At 54.9% G+C, this 7,964-nt stretch overlaps 1 long non-coding RNA gene across 2 annotated transcripts; it reads left to right on the top strand.

The window, feature by feature from the left end:
• The first annotated feature begins 508 nt into the window (after positions 1-508).
• On the top strand, positions 509-2,864 carry LOC141954943 (uncharacterized). Of its 2 annotated transcripts, none has more exons than XR_012632294.1 (5): positions 509-599; positions 1,566-1,601; positions 1,727-1,765; positions 2,174-2,242; positions 2,727-2,864. It is a non-coding gene; the product is annotated as an uncharacterized LOC141954943 (long non-coding RNA). The 2 variants fall into 2 exon arrangements; XR_012632295.1 differs by having other exon boundaries at positions 2,635-2,732.
• Positions 2,865-7,964: the final 5,100 nt, after the last annotated feature.

Here is a 7,964-nt window from a genome sequence, read left to right as displayed (position 1 = left end):
GGGTGCGTCGATGCCGGGTTGCTGGAAAAGGTCCTGCCTGGCTTGTGCGAGCCAGGCCAGCAGCTTCGCCCAGTGGCTCTCCCCACTCCGAGTGCAGAGCTGAACCCCTTGCCTACAACCCCACAGTGCCCCTGCCCCACACTGGCCAGATGCTGCTGCCCAGGCCTCCAGGGTGGGGATGTTTGGGCCAGGGGTGCTGTGAAGGAAACCACCATGGAAATGCCGGGACGTCTGCAGCTATCAGTAGGGTCATTTCTGCATCCCCTCACCACCCCCAGATTCCTGGGGCTGTCCATGTGCAGCTGCCCCATGCAGGAAGCTGGAGCGATGCCAGGGAAGGTGGCCGGATCCGTGCCAGAGGTGGGGCTGGCTCTGTGCTGGGTCTGGGCTTGTGGCCAGGGCTGGTGTCCCTGCCAAGCCTGGCTTTGCCCTGGAGACTTTCGGGAAGAACAAGGAGGAGTCCTGGGAGGGATAAATCTGCCCCTCGCCTTCTCCAGCTTCACCTGGCACTCACCACACCTCGGAGGAAGATGAAGGCCGCAGTGCTCAGCGTGGCCCTGCTCTTCACCATCCTGCTGTGCACCCCGGAAGATGCTCAGGTGAGTCCCCAGGGCCACGGCAAGGGGCTCAAGGCTGGGGATGGCTCTTGGCTGCCGGACATCAGCTCTCCTGCAGAATAGAATTGTAGTGGGGAGCAGGAAATCCCTTGCCTTGGCCTCTCCCTTTCCCAAGCAAGGGGCTCCTCCAGGCCCCCCTGCACCTCCAGCCCTGGGCAATGCAGCTTTCAACCTCCCCACAAGAATTAGTGTTCTTGTGCCCAGAGCCCGAGTTCCTCACTGGATGCTCAGACGTGTCTCCTCCCTGGGAGGGCCCCACCAGTTTCTTGTCTTGGTGCCCCCACCTCCCTCTCTTTTGGGCCTCCCCATCACATCCTATTGGTCTCCTCAGACATGTTTCCCTGGGATCTCCTCCGTGTCCTATCTAGGGTTACCAAATCCTGTCCTTGTGATCATCCCCAACGCCTTTCTTTCCGTCTTTCCCACCAGTCTTTTGCCTTTCATCCTCTCCACTGTGGCACTGTCCTGAGATCCCATCCTTGAGCCCCCACACCCAAACACTCCCCCGATCCCATCGGTTTTGGCCTCTTCATTCCTCTTCCTTCTGCCTCCCCTGACCACAATGCTTGAAGTCCTCGTGTCCTCTCCAATACAATGCCTTTATCCCCCACGTGCAGCCAACGCAGTCCTGTCCCTTCAAAACCCCCAGCTCAGCACCCTGGGGTCCGGTAATTAAACCCTGTCTTTGGGTCTCCCCACACCTCAAGCCCATCTTCTTGGGAGACCCTGAATTCCCCACACTCTCCTTGTCTCCATCCCCAACCCCGGTCCCTGCATGAACAGGTATCCCAGGTGAAACATGGAGGAATGGGACTGGGAGTAGCAGAAGGGATATTGCCATTCAGACCAGGGGGAAGCCATGGGCCTGGGGGGACTGAGGACACCTGTGCCCTACACACCCCTCCAGCAAGGGCCAATCCAGACCACCCCTTTGCTCTTCCTCCCTAGGCATTTTGGGAAGAAGGTGGAAAAAATGTGCGGGAGGTGAGTAGTGGGGTTGACTTGGAGGTCACCCAGTCTGGGGAACTGGAGGACAAGGTGGTCCTCCCAGCCCTTGCGGGGACTGGGGACATCCCAGTGACCAGCGAGGTCTCGTGTTTTCTCTGCAGGTGCGGTTCCTCAAATTCAGGAAAGTGAAGAGGGCTGAGGTGGGTACCAAGCGTTCTGTCTCCCCCTGACACACCCAGACCTCCCATGGCCACGACAGTCCAGGGCATCCCAGTGTGTCCCAGTACACCCCACTGCAGCCCCAGAAAACACCCCTGCACCCCAGTGTTTCTTCAGGGAGGCCTTATTCCTGGGGTTCCCATTGCATACCCGTCCACCTCATTACAACCCAGTACACACCAGTGCAACCCAGGATGCCCCAGTACACAGCCATGCAACCACGTGGGCCCCCTCCTCAGGACTCCCACTCCTTTCTGTGCACCACCATACAAGCTCACGTACCCCATTGGTCCCAGAGGCACCTTCCCCAAGGATCCCACTGCTGTCCCCTAACTGCCAGTACACCCCGATGCACTCAGGCGTGTCCTTAACTCCCCCTTTCTCCCCAGCCCCTTCTGGATGACATGATGGTGGAGGTTCAGCCCCCAGAAAGCCTGGCTGTGTCTGCTGATTTCTAGGTGAGCAGGATCAGGGTGTCTCCAGCCCCACAAAGAATCCTGGGCCCCGGGGTTTCCCTGAGACCTCAGGCGTGGGCAGACCTTGGGAATGGGAGAGGGAAACAGAGGGGACTGCCCCTGCCCCATGTCACCCATCAGGGTGAGCGGGACAGAGCTGCCCCCATGCCTTTCCGTGCACTCCGTGGGGCTCTACAGCCCCATGGCTCACCATGTGCAGGCCAGGCAGGACTTTGGTGCCACCCAAACCCCAGGATCACTGTGAGGGCTGGGCAGGGATCTGCGAGATGTAGGGGCATCCCGCGGCAAGGACAAACCGGGCAAGGGGCTCTGGCTGTCATGTGTGTCCTGTCCTGCGTATCCTGAGGGCTCCCATTCCCTTCTTCCTTCCCCAGGACTCTGCAGAGAGAGATGCTGGGGACAAGGCCCCTCTCCTGTCCCAGCTGGCACTGGGGGGGGGTGTCACATTTTGGGCTCTGTCTTTCAGGACTGGAGCTGGTGGTGACACCCTTGCCCTGTGCCCCTCCAGCGGCATGAGGAGATGATCATCCCTGGATGACCCCACCTGACCCCCGGGAGCCCTGGGCCATTTCCCTCTCATGATCAATAAACCCCTTCAGCAAAGCTTCACTCCGTGTGTGTCCGTGTGTCCGTGTCCACGTCCCCTCTCCTCTGCCAGCCCCCGGACGCCCGGGTCCTCTCTGGCTGCACCACGGCGATGAGCAGCGTGGCTGAGGGAGCCCGGGTTCCTGGGGTGTCTCTGTAAAGGAGATCCCCTTCCCACCCACCATGTGCCCCCCAGCAAGGGCAGATTAGGGCAAACTGGGGTGTCCCACCATGAGGCTGGGAGAGGCGAGGGGCAGCTGATGCCAGCCCTTGGGGCACCCGGTGCTTTGGAGGCACAGCAGGAAACAGGTTCTTGTCGGGCTGCAGTGAGCACCATCCCCCAAAGAGCACAGTTTGGGGTTGGGGCAAGAAAGGAGCGTGGACAGGCAGCCCAGAACGCTGGGTCCTCTGCCCCGCCCTGGCAGGGGCGGAGGTTCCCTGTCCCATGGACTCAGCTCTCCTGGGCTCATGGGAGATGTCAGAGCCCCGCTCTGGTCCCATGTGCCTTCCTGGGCCCCCAGACCACAACCTCCTCTGGGGTGTAACAGCCCCAGCACAGCCAGAAAGGCAGGTCATGGTTCCCACATGCTGGAATGACCTCCCCCTGTCCCCCGCCATGTGTGGCCCGGCTTTATGGGACTTCATGCTCATTCCCTCTCGGCTGTCGTTTCATCTCTCCAGACAGGCACTGAATTACCAACGACTTTCACATTAGGGATTTTTCCCTCACCCCACTGCATGTGATGATCTTAAGGCCTTTTCCAACCTAAATGATTCTCTGATTCCATGCCTTCAGTGGGGTTGAGTGCAGGGGAATATGTCCCAGGGAGCTGGGGGTGCCCAGGGCAGCAGAATGCAAGCAGGGCTGTTGGGCACCAGCATCATGTGGCTTGTCCCTAGGTTGTGGGGCTGGGGCAGGAGCTGTCAATTGGGAAACAAATAGCAAAAGGGGAAGGAAGAACCAAAATGAACCAGGACATAGACCTGACAGGGCAAATATGGAGACAATGAGAAAGAACAAACTTCACTGTGTATAAAAATTTATAACATTTCCTGTCTTATTTTTTTTACAATGAAACTAATTATAAAAAAAAAAAAAAAAAAAGAAAAAGAAAAAAAAAAGACTGACTCTAATATATCTTGGGAGTCATGTGCTTGTGCCCTTTACACGTCTTGTGTGGGACTCGAGGGACTCAGACGTCTCCTAAACGGCTTCTTCTTGAGCCCAGTGTGCGCAGGAGGGGCACTTGGTGCTCAAAGGGAAGCCTGTGTCTGGTGGGGCTCTGCAGAGCCCTGACTGGCATCCAGTGCCTCTAGACAGTCCCATTAACGGCTGCAGGGATGGAGAGGGCTCTTTACAGAACAAATCTGGGAGCTTTTGAAACTGCTTTGGATGAGAAGCTCAGAATTTGAAATCAGGTTGTAGAATTGGAGAGACTACTCTGTCCTCTATGTGCACCACGAGTAAGAGGGGTGAGATGGCAGCTAAGAGGACTTGTGTTTGGGCACAGTTTCTCCTGGGAAGGATGCTGGCACCTTGGAACAGACTCCTGGGATTCTTGTGCCCCTCCTGGCACACTGAAGCTCTCCCATATGCCTCTCCATTGGCTAAGAAAGTCCTCCAGGATGAGGAATAGTCTGCTGTGGGGAGCAGCAGGAGGGAGACAGGGCTCCCTTCATTTCCCTCCTCTCCTCACAGGTATCTGACCCGAGGTGACAGTGCCAGGGGTGGTACAGCATGTGGCAGCCCGTGGGACTCTGTTTACCCATGATGCTAAACCTGAAGGGAATCACGATGGAACAAGGTGTCAGGACAGCTCAGCATCAAAACCGGCACCTTATGAATCTATCCTACATCGTTCTGCTGGAGCATTTGCCCTCGTCTGCATTGCAAAAGGCTGTTCAATTTTATGGATTGGTTTGTGCAGGAGGGAGTATGAACTTAGGAAAAAATCCCAAGATCTGCACAGGGCTTCTGCCCTGATCAGTGAGGCCTAAGACCCATGGAACCACAGAATCGCAGAATGGTTTGGGTCTTAAGGCACCTTTAAAGATCATCTAATTCCAACCTCCCTGCCACAGACAGGTTCACCTTCCACTAGACCAGGTTGCTCAAAGCCCTGTCCAACCTGTCCTTATCAACACCAGATGCCAAAGACCCCACAGTTTCTCCAGGAGAAACCTCACTTCTCCAGTCGGCACTCATAGACCCTCTGGGCTCTCTATTGTCCAGTCCAGAATTAGGATCTCAACAACACCAGGCTCCCCGGCCTCTTCCACTCCCTGGCTGCTCTGGTTTGATGGTCATTATTGGTTACCTTACAGATGTACGTACCAATGTGACACACACACACACACACACACACACACACACCGGTCTCACCACTTGCTGCCCCCACACAGAACAGTTGGAAGAGGGACTGATGTCATCTACCTGGACTTGTCCAAAGCTTTTGACACTGTCCCACACAACCTCCTTGTCTCTAAATTGGAGAGACATGGACTTGAGAGATGGACCATAACCTGGTTTCAGCCAGGATAGAGTTAACTTGCCTTGGGCTGAGAGGGAACACAGCAAGAGGGCTGGGCCCAGACCGATCTTTGAAGTATTCCATACCATGTGACATCATGCTCGTTATATAATGGGACGTGTTCTCTCTCATTTTCCATTTTGTTTTCGGTTTTACGGTCGGCTGGTGGTGGGATTTCTAGTGAAGTCGGATCGCTGGCTGGGGGTGAGCTGTGTACAGGTCTCCAGTTGGTGAGCCACTGCTATATTTTACCCATTTGGACTTACTATTTTTACTGTTGTTTTGTTACTACTAGTAAATTTTTTGTTTAATCAACCTACAAATTTATTTTCTTTGTCCCTCCCTTATTTTACCGGGGTGGGGTGGGGAGTACACAACTGGCCATGTGGTGACTGGCTACTGGATGAGTTCAAACAGTGACAGACCACACGGTGGGTAAGGACTTGGCTGGATGGTCACGCTCAATGACTTGTGTCAGCAGTTCGCTGTCCAAGTGGAGAGCAGTGACAAGTGGCATCCTCAGGGGCTGGTGTTGGCACTGGCGCTGTTTCACATCTTTGTTGGTGACGTGGACAGTGGGATTGAGGCACCCTCAGCAAGTGTGCTGACAACACTGAGCTGTGTGGTGCGGCTGACTCACTGGAGGGAAGGGATTCATCCTGAGTGACCTGGACAGGCTGGAGAGGTGGGCCCATGCAAACCTCCTGAAGTTCAACAAGGCCAAATACAACATCCCCCACACAGGCTGGGACAACCTCAAGCACAAATCCAGGCTGGGTGATGAGTGGCTTGAGAGCAGCCATGAGGAGAAGGACTTGGGGTATTAGTGGATGCAAAACTGACTGTGAGCCAGCAGTGTGCACACAAGCACAGAAAGCCAGCCGTGTCCTGGGCTGCATCCAGCGCAGTGTGGCCAGCAGGGTGAGGGGGGGGATTCTTCTTCTCTCTTCTGCTTTCGTGACACTTCCCCTGCAGTGCTGGGTCCCGCTCTGGTGGCACCAACATCAGAAGGGAGGGACCTTCTTAAGCGGGTCCAGAGGAGGTCAGAGATGTCTGAAAATCTAGAAGATGGCTCTTGGTTCCCAAAATAAGAATTCACACATGTGCAGTCAGAGGGGTTCTACAAGCATGAGCATCATTGCTCTCTAGAAGGCAGCAGCTCTCACCTGTCAGAAAACACAGAGCACATTGAGGGAGGATGAATACACTCAGAGGCACACACACCTCCATACTTCACCTCTCTGAACTTCCTTCACAATTTCTTTAAGCAGCTAACAAGGAAATTTTTTTCCTCACAGGTGCCCTACCAGGTAAGATTGACAAGAACAATTTAACGTCTTGCATGGAGAAACATAAACTCAGGCGTCACTGATGGACTTTTCCCTACTGTAAATGTGAAAGGTATCCAGTCCTTTTACAAGTTGCTTCCTTCTCTCTCTCATGACCTGCCATAAGACTGTAGTTGGGAACATCGTCATTATTGGGCTGTTGGTGGAAACCCAGGTCTGTGAAACCGCATGGCTGCCTTCCTGGGGAATGTGTCCTCCCTGGAACCTGCCACAGCTCTACCACCACACCCCAGCTGCTGGCCAGCTTTCTGACTGGGAAAAGCACCATCTCGGCTCACACTAGTGTTAGTACTGTTTCCTGCACTTTTTACATGGACAGAGGGTTTACTGCTGGTGACCACACTCTGTGGTCAGTACTTGGCTGCATGACACCACATGTTATCTGAAAGACTCAAGACCTGGAAGGTCTGTCTCCAGCAACTGCCCTTGGCTAGGGCGATTTCTGTCACCTACAGCAATTTCATTCTTGTCCCAGATATGGTTCAGTGGCCCAAAGGTGCTGGACATCCCCCGGGATCTCACCCCATTGCTGGAGCTCTCCTGCAGTGACACTGGCACACTCAAGCTCTTTGCTTTCATAACCTGCTTTTTAGAGCCAGTCCTCCCTTCCTGTTCACATGGGCATCCTGTGCTTGCATTAGAGCTGCCACCCTGGGGCAGCTCTCCTGCCCAGCATGGCCAGGCATAAGGCCTTCTCCACCTCCTCCTCTCACTTCACTCTTTTCTACAGCACCCTCATCCTTTCTTTGTGATGCCCAGAACAGCCCTTCTGATAGCGTCTGTCAGAGCCCTTTTCCTCCACCATTCTCATGTCCCCGCTCAATCCACTCATCGTGATCAGAAAGTTTCCAGGGAAAGTGAAGCACTGAGAAAAACGCTCAGGAGGGCTGTGAGCTGCTCAGAGAGCCCATTGGAGTTGTCGGTCTTCAGGAAGAAATCACTGCTAGTCCTCTTTTGAACCAGCCCAGAGGACCTGGAAAGGTGCGTGCTGCGTCCTGGGCACTCCCCTGGAAGTGTGGGATATGGAGAAGGCTTCTGGTGTGGGAATGTGCGGACAGAGCTGGCTGGTGTCATTGTGAGACCTCTTACAAACATCTTAGAAGGAGCAGAGCAATCAGAGGAGTTCCTTGGGACTTGGGAAAGGCACACATCAAACCCCTGTCCAAGGAGGGCAGGGAGGAGAATAGGGAGAATTACAGGCAGGAGAGCTTCACCTCAGTCCCTGGGAATGTGATGGGG

Source organism: Athene noctua, unplaced genomic scaffold (assembly GCF_965140245.1).
Source record: "Athene noctua unplaced genomic scaffold, bAthNoc1.hap1.1 HAP1_HAP1_scaffold_42, whole genome shotgun sequence".
NCBI lineage: Eukaryota > Metazoa > Chordata > Aves > Strigiformes > Strigidae > Athene > Athene noctua.
Note: the sequence above shows the minus strand (reverse complement) of the source record. Positions and strands in the feature narration are given on the sequence as shown.